This window comes from Bombus terrestris, chromosome 13 (genome assembly GCF_910591885.1).
Source record: "Bombus terrestris chromosome 13, iyBomTerr1.2, whole genome shotgun sequence".
NCBI lineage: Eukaryota > Metazoa > Arthropoda > Insecta > Hymenoptera > Apidae > Bombus > Bombus terrestris.
Window position 1 is genome coordinate 4,744,542 of NC_063281.1, and position 14,418 is coordinate 4,758,959.

The window sequence follows — 14,418 nt, forward strand, 5'->3', positions numbered from 1 at the left end:
AGTGTGACGACGAAGGAGCGGAAGACATAAGTATATATTTCAAATCACAAATCGGCTTACCGATCTAACGGTTTTTACCGTGAAGAGATGGATTTAACACCTATAAATAAAGGAATCCGTTCCTTTGATAACCGTTGACGACTGGCTATGCACATGGACTATGAAAAAATTTTTAACAAATATGGATAAGTCTAGAAAAGGGAACAAACTTGCGGTTCAGGGGGTTGCGGAGCCCCCAGGCCCCGTTGGTGGATCGAGTGGCTCTCCAGGCTCGTCCCGACGGTTATCAAGCGACTGGAAAAACGGCGGGGGGAAGGTCGATCCCAGGACCTCCTCGCGTGCGGTAAACGCGACCGGTGATCAATTGAGCGGAGTAAAAAGGAGAACGTTGGACGATGCGAAGCCGAGAGTCATCTTCAATGTTAAATTAAAGGATGTCACGATCACGGTGTTGCCTGGAAGTGGCAGCAGGGAAGGGGGCGAAGGAGTAAACCCCTTCAAGCCAAGAAGGAGGCTGTTGAGGAATCCAAGCACCGCAGGAAGGAAGGAATCGTGTGATGGCGGGGACTCTGAGACGAGTGTTACGCCTGTGGAAAAGACCGATAGAGAAAAAAGATACTTGGCGAGGAGAGCCGTAGAGATGAGCTCTCCTGCCGGGTATGATAAGAGAATTCCGAGCGCGAACGAGATCGGAGATAGTGCAGTGGAGGAGTCTGAAGACCCGTTCAGTGATAACGAGAAGGACGCGAGATATTACTTGACGGGCTATGAGACGAATAGTCTCACCAGGACCCTAACGGCGGTGGTGAAAGCGTTAAGGACCATCGCTAAGGGACTGGGTAGAGATAGGAAGGAGAACGTAGATCTCAAAAAGATGAGCGACATGGTGGAGGGCTCGGTGTGTACGCTCGAGCAGTGTATGGGGGCACCGGGCAGAAGAGTATTGACGAAGCTTAGCCTGGGTAAAGTGGAGGAGACTGGGCGGATAGTCGTCAGGACGGCCGTGTGTAGTCAGGAGAAGACGAAGGCAGATCCTTTTCGGAAGCCGGTTGCGGAGCAACCAAAAAGGAAAATAGTTTCACCGGCGGAAGGCAGTAAGGTCGCGGCGGGGGCTAAAAGACCTAGAAGAGTAGAGCCAACGTACGCGGAGATATGCGGAGGGGCGGAGGTCGCCGATGACTCCGAGAGGAGGTGGCATGTCGTGGAGAAAAGAAAGAAGGAGAAAAGACGAAGGCCACCGGAGTCGAAATCGTTAGGTGAGAAAGGGAGTGGAAGAGACGGTGGAGGAGCCGGTAGAAGAATACTCCCGGGAAAGAGAAGAAAGGAAGCCATCCTGATCAAGGTCGATGAGGACCAAGGTTGATGGAGATATAGAGGAAGATCATGGTGAGAAGTACCATTGTGGGTACCACCGGCATGAGGAAAACGAGGGCTGGCCACATCTTAATAGAATTCGACAGAGATGTAGCGGTGAATGAAGTGGCCGAGAAGCTTAAAGTGGTTCTCGGCGACCAAATGGAGGTATCGGCCTTGGTGGAGGGAGTGACCATCCAAGTTAAAAATATTGACCAAAATTTTTATTATTCTATTATTATGTTACGTTTCGCTATTTAAATTTGAAATTGAAAACTATTTGTTTTACTTGAACGATACCTTTTGAGATCTATAATAGAAAATTTCAACCGATACGGTAGTTGCTGCCACCAGAAACAGACTAAGGACTGTTTCAAGTAGATATTTTATCGTTAAACTAAATAGCGTTAATTAGAGTTCAAGACTACTGGTCAATACTCTCCACGTTTCGGCTAACCTGCTGTATGCAGGAATACTAGCACGGGAGAGGATTGTTCGGAATAAACAATTATTATTGGCACGCGTGTTGATTTCGTCCGGCTTGATAATGTTGGTATAGATATTTTATGATTTTTATTCGTGAGACAACTCGACAGAAATATTACATAAACGCTTCCATTGGCAGAACGGTAACAAATTATTAATATTAATCAAAATTTGGCTCGCCTGATGTTGGCCTCCGCTGATGAACGGGCAAGATACCGTCAGGATTTTAATTAACGGGCAGGACGCTGGAGTGATTCCGGTTTTTACAATGATTCACACTTCTATAATTATCCGAGTTTTAAATCTTTATTAGCGCAAATAACAGTGTGTCCGTACGCGTTTAACAATTCGTAATTCGACCCGCAGGTCGCCGATGAATACAATTATTATTGTTCAGAGAAGGAGGTGGAATCGCGCTATGGACGCTCAGGAACAACCAGAAGACAAAGAAGACAAAGGAGATAGAAACATCTAGAAGACTGAAGTAGGGTACATTGTGTAGAGGCCAACCCGAAGTATTATCGAATGATCGTACCGGGTTGGAACCTCGAGTACCTTAGGAGAGAAAGAGGGAGGGATTTTTAGTGGATATTGCATAACATCTGCCGAGTCCCACATAACCCACGTGCAGGGGCACGGGGTATGCGTAATTGAATTTTCCCCTCCTCCGGAAAAAAGAGCCTCCTTTCGTGCGGTAAAAACGACCGGTAGTCTAAACAACAGGATGGAGTCGGGGAGCGAAAGGCCTAGAGCTATCTCCGATGCGAAATTAAAAGATGTTACAATCACGGTGCTGCCTGGTAGTGGGAGCAGAGAAGGAGAGGAGGGGGTAAATCCCTTTAAGCCTAGCAAAAAGTTGCTAAGGAGCCCGACTACTGGCGGAAACAAAGAGGTGTATGACGGGCGGGGAGGATTCTGAGGGGAGTCAGAACACGCCGAGAGAAATGAGCGATAGGGGGAAAAGGTATTTGGCGAGGAGGGCAATGGAAATGAGCTCTCTCGCTAGATACGGGAAACAATTGCCAGGAGACAGTGAAATGGGGGATAGCACAGTGGAGGAGCTTGACGATCCGTATAGCGACGGTGAAAAAGAGGAAAAGCACTATTTAACAGCATTTGAGGTTTATAGCTTGACAAGAACCCTGATGGGGGTAGTCAAAGCTCTAAGAATGCTAGCGAAGGAATTAGATCACAACAGGAAAGAAAATGAGGACCTAAAGACGACGAGTTTGATGGTGGAAGGCTCGATGTCCACATTGGAGCAGTGTATGGGGACACCGGGTAGAAGAGTGAAAACGGAGCCCGACCGGATTAAAATGGGAAGGTCTGAGCGAATAACAATGATGACAACTGCTGAAAATAAACAAGAGATGAGAAGACAAGGTATCTCTCGGAGGCCGGCGATGGAGCAGCCGAAGAGAAAGATGGTATCTCCGGCGGAAGGGAATAAAGTCACGGCGGTGACTAAGAGACCGAGGAAAGGGGAACCATCGTACGCGGAGACACGTGGAAGGAAGGAGGCTGCCAATTACTCTGAGAGAGAGAGAGAGAGGAGTGATTCCGATGGGTGGTACGTCGTGGAAAGGAGCAAGAAAGAGAAGAGACGACGAGGAATGGGGGATATCTCCGACCGACCAGGTGAAAGTTAAGGCGCTAAGGATGACGCCCGCGAATGTGGTCCCAAAAGAAGAGAGGGCGCTGAGACTGAGAATGGGCCTGACGGACCGTCTCAAGCAAATCAAGGCGGAATTTGCAACGCTTATCGAGCAAGGAGTCATGCGCCCATCGAAGAGTTCCTGGGCATCTCCACTACACGTCGTCCCAAAGAAGGATGGAAGTCTGCGACCTTGCGGTGACTACAGGGCGCTGAACGCCCGCACTGTTCCCGACAGGTACTCTCCACCGCACATACAAGACTTCGCGCAGCATCTACACGGTAGGCGAATATTCTCAAAAATTGATTTAGTGCGCGCCTACCATCAAATCCCAATCGCGCCTGAGGACGTTAAAAAAACCGCGATTGCGACACCATTCGGCCTTTTCGAGGCAACCAACATGATGTTTGGGCTTCGAAACGCCGCGCAAACGTGTCAACGATTTGTCGATGAAATCACGCGAGGCTTAGAATTCGTATACGCGTACGTAGATGACTTCTTGGTAGCTTCGGAAACCGAGGAACAGTACCGCGAGCACTTGCGGATTTTGTTCGAACGTCTAAACCATTACGGCGTAGTAATCAACCTCGCAAAGTGCGAGTTCGGCGTTAATGAAATAGCCTTCCTAGGCTATACGGTAAACGCGCACGGAATAAAACCGCTCGCTGATCGAGTTAAAGCCATAAATGAAGCACCGCTCCCTGCGAACATCAAGGCACTACGCAGATACCTCGGTATGATCAACTTTTACCGACGTTTCATACCGGGGGCAGCTAAAATTTTACAACCCCTCAACGATTTGCTTCAAGGGGCGAAAAAGGGCAACATGCCCATTATTTGGTCGGAGGAAGCCAAAACGAGCTTTAGCGAGTCAAAACGCGCCCTAGCTAACGCTACGATGTTAGCGCATCCTATACCTGGCGCGCCCATCAGCCTCGCTGTAGACGCGTCCGACTTTGCAATAGGAGCGGTGTTGCAGCAACGCACGAACGACACTTGGCAACCGTTGGGTTTTTTAACTAAACCCTTAAATTCCGCGCAGCGAAAATATAGCGCGTATGATCGCGAATTGCTCGCTATGTATACCGCGATCAAGCGATTTAGACACGCCGTAGAGGGGAGGAATTTTATTATTTTCACTGACCATAAACCCCTCACTTATGCGTTCAGTCAAAATCCCGACAAGTGTTCGCCGCGACAATTCTGGCAGCTAGATTATATCGGTCAGTTCAAGACCGATATAAGGCATATAAAAGGGCTGAATAATAACGTTGCCGACGTCCTATCGCGCATCGAAGCCATAGGAAAATCCGTGGATCACAAAACCCTCGCCGCCGCGCAAGAAAACGACGAGGAACTCCGCGACATCGTTAACTCCGATACATCCGCGTTGCAGCTTAAGAAAATTCGTTTTCCGGATTACGACGCGGAAATATACTGTGACGTGTCAGGCGACATTGTACGACCGTACGTACCAAAACCCTTGCGGCGCGACGTATTCAATTCACTTCACGGACTTTCCCACCCAGGGATACGCGCGACCCAAAAACTCGTAAAATCGCGTTTTGTTTGGCCTGCGCTAAACAAAGATTGCCAAACATGGACACGGCAATGCATCCCGTGTCAAGAATGTAAAATAACGAGACACGTATCAACGCCGACCGGAACATTCGGAGAGCTCGCAGGACGATTCGAGCATATACATTTAGACGTTATCGTCATGCAATACTCACAAGGCTGCCGATATTGTCTAACATGTATCGATCGTTTTTCACGTTGGCCCGAAACGATTCCTATACCAGATATGGAAGCAACGACCGTTGCTTCGGCTCTTCTCTCCACATGGATAGCGCGGTTTGGCGTCCCAGCAAAAATAACAACAGATCAAGGACGCCAATTCGAATCCAATCTTTTCAAAGAACTATGCCGGATGCTCGGCATTAAGCATTTGCGTACCACAGCCTATCACCCCGCGTCCAACGGGATGGTAGAGCGCTTCCACCGGCAGCTTAAAGCCGCAATCAAATGCCACAATTCGAGCAACTGGATCGAAAGCCTTCCCATAGTTCTTCTAGGCATTAGAACCGCTATCAAGGAAGACCTGAGCGCAACGGCAGCCGAAATAATTTAACCAGCAAAACAACCGGCCAACGCGGAATTCGCAAACCGTCTGCGAGAGCGAATGAGCGAGATTAGACCTCTGCCGACTTCACAACACGGCGAAAAGAAAACGTTCATGTTCCGCGATTTAGAAACGTCGCCGTACGTTTTCGTACGTCACGATGCAATCGGAGACCCACTGCAACCACCGTGCGATGGCCCCTATCAGGTTATACAGCGTGGGGAGAAAACCTTTACCATACGGGTGAAGGACAAAAGCGTGAAAGTCTCCGTAGACCGTCTAAAACCCGCCTTCATCGTGTCGGAAGATATTGAGCACCTAGAAAGGAATGCACAAACCCACGACGTGTTTGTACCTAGGAAAATCTTCCGACCGCAAAGCAGCGAGCAAGCGCAACAAAGCGACGGAGACGCAAGAGTTTGGTTTATCTATTCTACATAGGGCTCTTAAGGTCAACTTCATGAGATTAATTATCAATACATATGTATGATAAAAACCTTTTAGCTGAAAGACACACTTATTTATTCTCTGCAGAATTAATAAAAATATAAAATGTCGAATATTGCTCATCGGTCGCATTCGAAACGACGTTCCACTTCTATATTATAATTAGATCTACAGTTTTCACTTGGTATTCCATGAACGTAGCAATCGTAATTCAACGATTTAAGAAGGGTCATGCCGTGAATTATCTCATGTACCAGAAAAATAAAATCGTTTGTTTATAAAACAAAATATTTTCTTCATTTAACATCGCTAATTTCTTTCATACTCTTAAGAGCGATGTCGACATATTTACAAAGGAACTTTCTCTGTTCGAGCGTGAAGGTGATAGCAATAGCGTGTTGATATATTTACAACAAAGGACATTGCAAAAAAATTAACCTTGGTATATAACTCTAACTGAAAGTTACAAGAGACAGTAATAAAAATCTACTTATAGATTTTTATTTCTGGACCTTGTAATTCAAACAACATTCGTATTCAAGGGCACAATAATATTGACTTTTTTATTTTTTACTTCACTAAATTCTATTTCCTTCGTAGCGGCGATGTCCAGGTAAAGGATATACAAAAAGACGAAAACTGGGTAATGTTTAGCTGAAAAAGAAGATAAACATTCGCTAAACGTAACGGCGCGATCAACTTCTGATCGTAAGGTCGCGATGTGTGATACAAACAATATTAAATCGGTGTCCAGTTGCTACCCGCGACAAATTCACAGCGATTTTTAACTTTCCTACAAGCACACGACGCGTATCAATACAGATCTCGCCCTAATCATTCTAATTATCTTTTTAATACGGCAATTACCGCATCAAACAGTATCACAGCAATTTGTAAATCGTTTGTAAATGCGCGCAATATCTTAATATATAAAAGGCACTCACCATTTCAGCATAAAATTAGATATATAACGATATGCCTTACAGAGGAATAGATTTGCTTGACTCGTTTTAAATCCGCATGTTTCTGGAGACCCAAAGACTTCGGAAGCTCTAAGAAATTATAACAAATTAGGTAAATTAAATGAAAATATCAAAATTACAGCATGATTATTTTGTGAGAGTACAACATTGAATAAAATGTTGCAATATATTTTTCAAATGTTAGAATACTGTGTATTATCTCTTTGAATTTCACTTCTAAATAAGAAAATTTTAATAAAAACAAATAACTAATGGCACTAAAATGAAAAATGGCACTATCTTTATAGTATACTCTATTTACAAGTTACAAATGAACTTATAGCTATAATATTCGAGATTCCACAAAATATTCTCATAATCTATCTTGTTTTACTTGCTAAAACTTTCCAATTGATTTTTTTCTATGGATTTCTGCTTCTATTGATGTTTTATCTAATCAATGCTTCAGACTATATAGAACTTTAAAGCAGTCCAATTTATATAAAAAAGAATATTTTTATAGTTTGATATTGTAATATTGTAATATTTTTACCCTTATGGGGGAACTATATATAAATTTAAGGAAAATAATCTATCAGTACACCAAATATATTGAAATGACTAAAATATAATTTCGCTTCATAGTACAACTGTTGACAACTCGAAAGCTTGTAAAATTAACGAAAGTAGGCACTATTTTACAAGGTATGACAAAAAAAGGCATGACAAGGTCCTGAGACAAATGATTTTTAGCATAGAAAGATGATTTTTAACATGTATTAAGGCACTGAAACACTGTGTTCTTAACGTATGTTTATAACGTGTATCGAAATTAGAGATTTCGTGTCTGTTATTTCATGTCTAATCGTAATATACGAACAATAAAGACATGAACCATTGCTAAAATGGATTTAGAACAGTAAATAATCATAGTAATTTAACTCTCCGATTCCATAAGCATCTATACATTCGTGTTTTCTTTTACTTATTCCGTAACACGAGCCAGTTGATACTGCAATTTTACACTTATATTTTAGAGAAACGTATACGTGAGAAAAACATATAAATATATACATATATACATACATATACGCAATTTATGCAATTTTCATATGCATTTAAAATCTAATGGTACTGATTTGTGGGATTGGAAGTTACTTGAATATATTTGGAATTATATATATGTTTGTTTATTTATTTATAAATAAATAATTATAAATAAATATATATATGAAATTAGCAGAAATGCTAATGTAATATTAATATTGAGATTTTAACGTGTTGCGAGTTGTACTAATATATTCATTTTTTATATTAAATAATAATTGTGCAGGACAGTGAAATATGGTAAAAAGTCTATAACTTTTAATAAAAAAAAGAGAAGAAACAAAAATAATTTGCATGTATTTAAAAATAAACTTTTGAAATATATTGTTTTGTATTGATAAAGATAGAAATTAACAAAATTTCCTATATTGCATCACAAACTGAATTATAAAAAGTTAATCGTTAGCGATGATCATGTGGGCCCATATACAATAGTCACAAACACATATTTTGATGCTTAATTTCGTTAATTTTCATTTTTGTACATATTTCTAACTAATCGTGTATTAACCTCTCATCCGCAACCTTATTCTTACTGGCGTTGTTTGCATGCTGGGTCTTTCGAGATCATGCAAATTTTATTTAGATTTTTTCTTTCAAGAAATCCACAAAAATTCTTGAAAAATTCATTTTCAAAGTTTCTAGAATATTATCCAATGGTTTTTAGCGTTACGTGATATTCTCATTTTCTTAAGCAAAGCAAAATTTGAACAAAAATATGGATAAAATGAAGAATCACTTAAAATTGCTGGAAAACGACCCAGTGTGTAGACGAGGAGGTTAATGGTCACACAGACAAAAATGTACAGATCCATTAACTTACGCAGTTATCGAAAAATATAATTAAATTAAGGACGTAAATTCCGTATTCCTTAATTACCTAATTACACGCGAGTATATTTTTATTACACGTTTAAATCTATATGTATAATATAGACTACATATTACTATTTATATCTTTGATACAGCGTGATAGTATAGATTAAGTTACATAATCCAAATTAGAATAACTTAAACAAGAACAATCCTTAGTTGTATAAACATATATAAAATATTTACCTTGAATAAAGCAATGAACGATTTTACATCTTTTCGTATTTGTGCTTAATGAAAATGTAACAAATTAAATGCGTAATTCTTCACTTAATATTTATTACTAACTGATATACGCGTGGCAGGTACAAAATTATATCTTCTACACGATATACATCTTACCACATCCGAACCGAAAAGGCGAATGTACGAACCGGTCTTCTGTTATTATAGCGTTAGTTTTGCTTGTTGATTGGCTACAATCCTAGATACAACATGGAACCTGCGCGCGATCCTTGCGCAGTCATGTATAACAATACGTACATATAAATCTATAATGTTCAAATGTTAAAGTTGGCACTATTTGTTCAAAATCACATTTTAAATCAATTGACAAGGTTTTGCTTTTTTAGCGTGAAATATTCCCTTTAAACGAGGTGACCATCCGTACCCCATTTTGCAGTACGGTACTGCTTTCTCGACAATTGTACTGCAAAGTTGTTATGCACTGATTATGTCCTGCATTTAGTATTACTTAGGAAGAATTATTATTAGAATTATCATTAGAATATCATTATCAATTGTATGTAATAAATTTAGTATTTTGAAAGTCAACCTATTCCTTTAAAAGATACAAGAATAATTATCGAACTTTTAATGAGCCTTTCTGAAACAAATACAGATGTGGAAAAAGTTTTTTTTCGTTGATCGACGTTTATTGGTCTGCTCGGAAATAGTCTGCAACAATGAACTTAACAATTAATTATATTGTCAGCTGTTATGAAAGTAAAAACTAATATACGATATAGCTGTGAAGAACTTTTAAACATATTAAAAGAAAATTATGAAAGTTTAAAAGAGGAATATTCAGAATCGTTCAGAAAGAATATTTAGAATCAAAATTTTCCAATTGAAAATAATTAAATTAAATTAAATCTATACAATTAAATATTTTTTTGCAAGAAATACAATAGAATTACTATAATGGTATTTTCTCATCCTAGTAAAAGTAATACTAGAACTAAATTTCAGAAACCTCTGTTTGTAATTAATAACGTATCATTAAGTTTCGAATCACGATACTTGATAAGAAAATTAAAACAAATAGATATATAGCCATCGTATCAGGATACATTATGTTTATTTCTCAAAAAAGAAACTTACGCGGTGATTATACATCAATAGAGACAATTTTTTGCAACGTACTAGATAAACGAGTGTAAAAAACAATGACAAGATATTCTTCATAATAATTGGCCGTTACTTGATGAGAGATAATTTCCAAAAATACTATACAAAACAAATTATCACTTCATTAGTCTAATTCTTCGACAAAAAGGCAGTTCAAATAAGAGAGGAAACGCGCGTAAATCTCTTTCAAAGTGAGCTGAAATCCAGTGAGATCGTGCTTTCAAGTTATCTTAGAAGGGACAAAGAAAGGAAAATTCGTTATCCCATTACCAACAATTGCCTCTGGCCCTATTTTTGTTAAAAGCACATTCAGCTTACTTGTATTTTATATTCAGTTTTGAAGGGGATTTAATCGTTTCATTATACTTCAAGTAACAAAATATTTCAGAAGCAGTCAGTCACTATAGCCGGTCGTTGGTATGAGAATTGGAATGAGATTTTATCATGCGAGAAGAGAGTCGTGAAGGAAAATGTACATGTTAGGATTCTCGAGGAGGACAGACGGGTCGTTTGAGAAGAATTCGGTGACTTCTAACCCGCTCGTGTATGCGAACGAGTAAATAGGATGTTCAACGTTTGCGTAGAATACCGCCCATTTTATATATTCTACGTCTTCCGACAGTTAATTTAATAATATAATTTATGTTGGCAGACAGCAATTGCATTCAAAACATCAACACATTACATGCAGAAAGTAGACCAACGGATGCAATGCACATACAGCTAAAAAAAATCGCCGGATGATGCGACGAGCGAACCATTACCTTTTCAGATGTTTCTTCTCAATGCACGTTCCGCCACAACGTACTAATACCTAAGTACTAATACCTTGTTCCAACTTTTAATAAAATTAAGACATCTATTTCCTCTCCTATATAATCTGCAGTCTATCCGAATGTATCAACAGCGAGACAAGCAAGCTAGTGGAAAGCGTTATGTGGGAAAACGTTAATATTAAATACAACAATACTAATACAATAATAATATACAACAATAATACAACAATGAAAATAGTGGCAAAAGTGATTAATTTAATAAAAAGCGGAAATAAAGCATTGATGCACCGAAAGTAGAAAGGTTGTTCACAAGATATTAATGCTGATTACGAAGATTGACAATTGCATACTGGAAGGCTAAAAAGGAAGCACCCAGCAGACCTCACAAAGAATATAATCTAGCAAATGCGAGGATGGTACCCCCGTGGGGGTAGCCACCTACATGTTAATATAACTGCTAAAATATTCGACCTAATGTCTAAATTAGACAAATTGTGAATATTAGGAAATAAATAAAAAAAAAAAAATTTGCATACTGACGTACACTAGCTTAATGCAGGGAGAAGACTTTGCGGACTGAAACTGAGAAATTTAAAAAAAGTGAGGTGAAAGGAACTCGACAGCTTGCAACAAAAAATCAAACGTATTTCTATTTTGAGCAATTTGCTATTTTTGGCGGACAGTACGCAGCACCTAAGTAGTTCAAGTAACAAGTAAATCTGATGTAAATAAATAAAGGAAACATGATCGCCGAGAAAGCGAGCCTTGTGTTTTCATACCCCTGCGTGTTTCTGAAGCCTTGGAACAAGCAAGCATACGCGGTTTTGATTTTTACTTCCTTAGTCTTTCTTCATACTGGGGAGCGTGTGTAAATCGCTCACACACACATAGCAGGTTTCTTTCTTTAATGGCAGTTGGCTTGCTATTGAACTCGACTTTGGTTTCGAAACATTGGTTTTTGAATATTAGAAAAATTGTTTTATACAATATTTGCCTCTTTTTCTATAATTAATAATCCTTCCTGAAATTTCGTCTCAGATAGTAGAAGCAAAGACATTGTTATGACATATGTACAACAATATTAGGAGTAATATTATGCCATATGCTACATAACATCAAGGAACAATTCCTTACCTTTGCATAAAAATCTTTTAATAAAATATCAGTCGACAATATTATTGCATCTTCCTCTATTACTGACCTGTATAATGTATTTTTATATATTCTAGAGACTGGTTCGTTTGTAATCGCTTGTACAAAATATCCAACAATTGCACAATTTATGGCTTGTTACACCAGCTTATCTTTCTAGTAATACTGATCTTAAGTTGTTAAAAGAACATTAAGCTGCAACCTCTGGAAATCTATAAATAAATATTTGTATTATATATATATATACAGGAATATGTGTAAAATATATATGGAAATACATAAAATATGTAAGCATAAACATACTTTCCAGAAACATCATCAAATATTTGTTTTAATGACATTAATGTATCCAGATTGAACCCACTCATTTCTTGTATCATTAAATACCATGTATGATGTAAGATATCTTTGTCCACATTGATTATGTTTAATAGTTATGCTAATATTGTTACCATCCACATATAAAGCAGCTATATACTTTGGTAGATTACAACTGTTACAACGATATAAGTAGTTGTTTCGATAGTCAATATTGCACGTACAATGATTGTGCACATACACAAATAAATCTGCTCCTTTCGCAGGAAAAGTCTGGGTCTATGAAACATATATTTATAAATGTTGAGAATCCATCCAACAAAGAATAAAATTGATGCAAGTTCCAGGTCGAAATGCATCATTTAACGAAATTATTACATAGTAATATTGCAAAACATAAGACAAGTTATCTTTAACTAGAGAATGCAAAATAACACACATAATATGATTTTCCAGTGATAACGAAATTTTCTAAATAAATTATCAAACAAACTGCCTTGGTCTGAAAATATTCATTCATAACATTCATTTAAATTGGATGTTTTAAAAGCTGTCATTATATTTTACATAAATCAACAATTTTAGATCAAACAATGTAAACATCCTTCATATAATGTGTAAGGGAAAGTTACCAACGCTTTCATAATTTGCATATATAGGTTTAAAGACAAACAGTTTGAGGTTATTTACTGTTGACATATTAAACAATTCACTTGTATCGTGTATTTGATGTATACTTACACAAAAAACAATCATCTCATAATTTTCAAAATATAGTTTTCCATCTTCATAATGTTGAAGTAGATAACTGTTTAACACTAATTATATCACCTAATTATACCACCTGCAAGAGATAAGTCAAAAAGACCACAAAGTATTGTGTCCATTCCTTTTAAGTCTATTTTTCATAGGCAGAAAATACTTATCTGTAACATCTTATCTTCACATGTAATTCCTCAGTACTTCATACTTCCAGACATATTTTAAGTATTGAATTACTCACGGATCGTTGCACAAATATTATATATGTATTGCATGGATTCAAGATACAGCAAACTTCGCTTAATTGGAATTCGTGAATGAGATAATGTATTAGGTTGTCCAAAAAGTTTCTTTCGTTTCATAAGGTGATAATAGATGAACAATAATTTCTGTTTTATATTATTTTATTGAATTAGGTATAATCCATTTCGTTCTATTTCTATTATTATATTTGTGCATAATTCGATAAACTAATATAAAACAAAAAACATTGTGCGTCTATTATTTCCTTATAAAACGAAAGAAACATTTCGGACAACCTAATAATAATACTTTAGTACATTAATATGGATATAATTGAAATAATATTTAGAATATCAAGATTATAATAATGGCATTAAATGCAGCCTTTAAAAATAATTAATTTTATCATGTTAAAAATTAACCGATAAACAATTTTAATTAATCTAAGCGCATTTGACACTTTCATAACCGGAATCAATACGATTATTAAATTATGGATCGATTAGAGATGTCAATAATTAAGATAGAACACGCATAACCTGAAATCGATCATGTGTTAGGCCAGTTAATAATGTTCTCGCTATCCCTTAGATAGCAGCACAAACTAGCGAAAATGCATACCGGTAAGGCAGTTAGTCTTTAGTTTCTAGCGGGAGAAGAATTTAAATATATTTAAATACGTGAATATTAATATTAATATTAATAATATATTTAAATATATTAATATGTAATATTATACATATGTACGTAATTAATTAAAATATATTAAATATATTAATATATTACATATTGTAGTATCGTGGAAATATTAG

The 14,418-nt window shown here is 37.7% G+C and overlaps 1 long non-coding RNA gene across 1 annotated transcript; it reads right to left on the reverse strand.

Annotated features, from left to right (window-relative positions):
* Nucleotides 1–5,677: 5,677 nt before the first annotated feature.
* On the reverse strand, nt 5,678–13,760 carry LOC105667196. The gene is made up of 5 exons (XR_007226212.1): nt 13,343–13,760; nt 12,587–12,880; nt 9,192–12,495; nt 7,008–7,115; nt 5,678–6,717 (listed from the first exon to the last, which is right to left on the reverse strand). It is a non-coding gene; the product is annotated as an uncharacterized LOC105667196 (long non-coding RNA).
* Nucleotides 13,761–14,418: the final 658 nt, after the last annotated feature.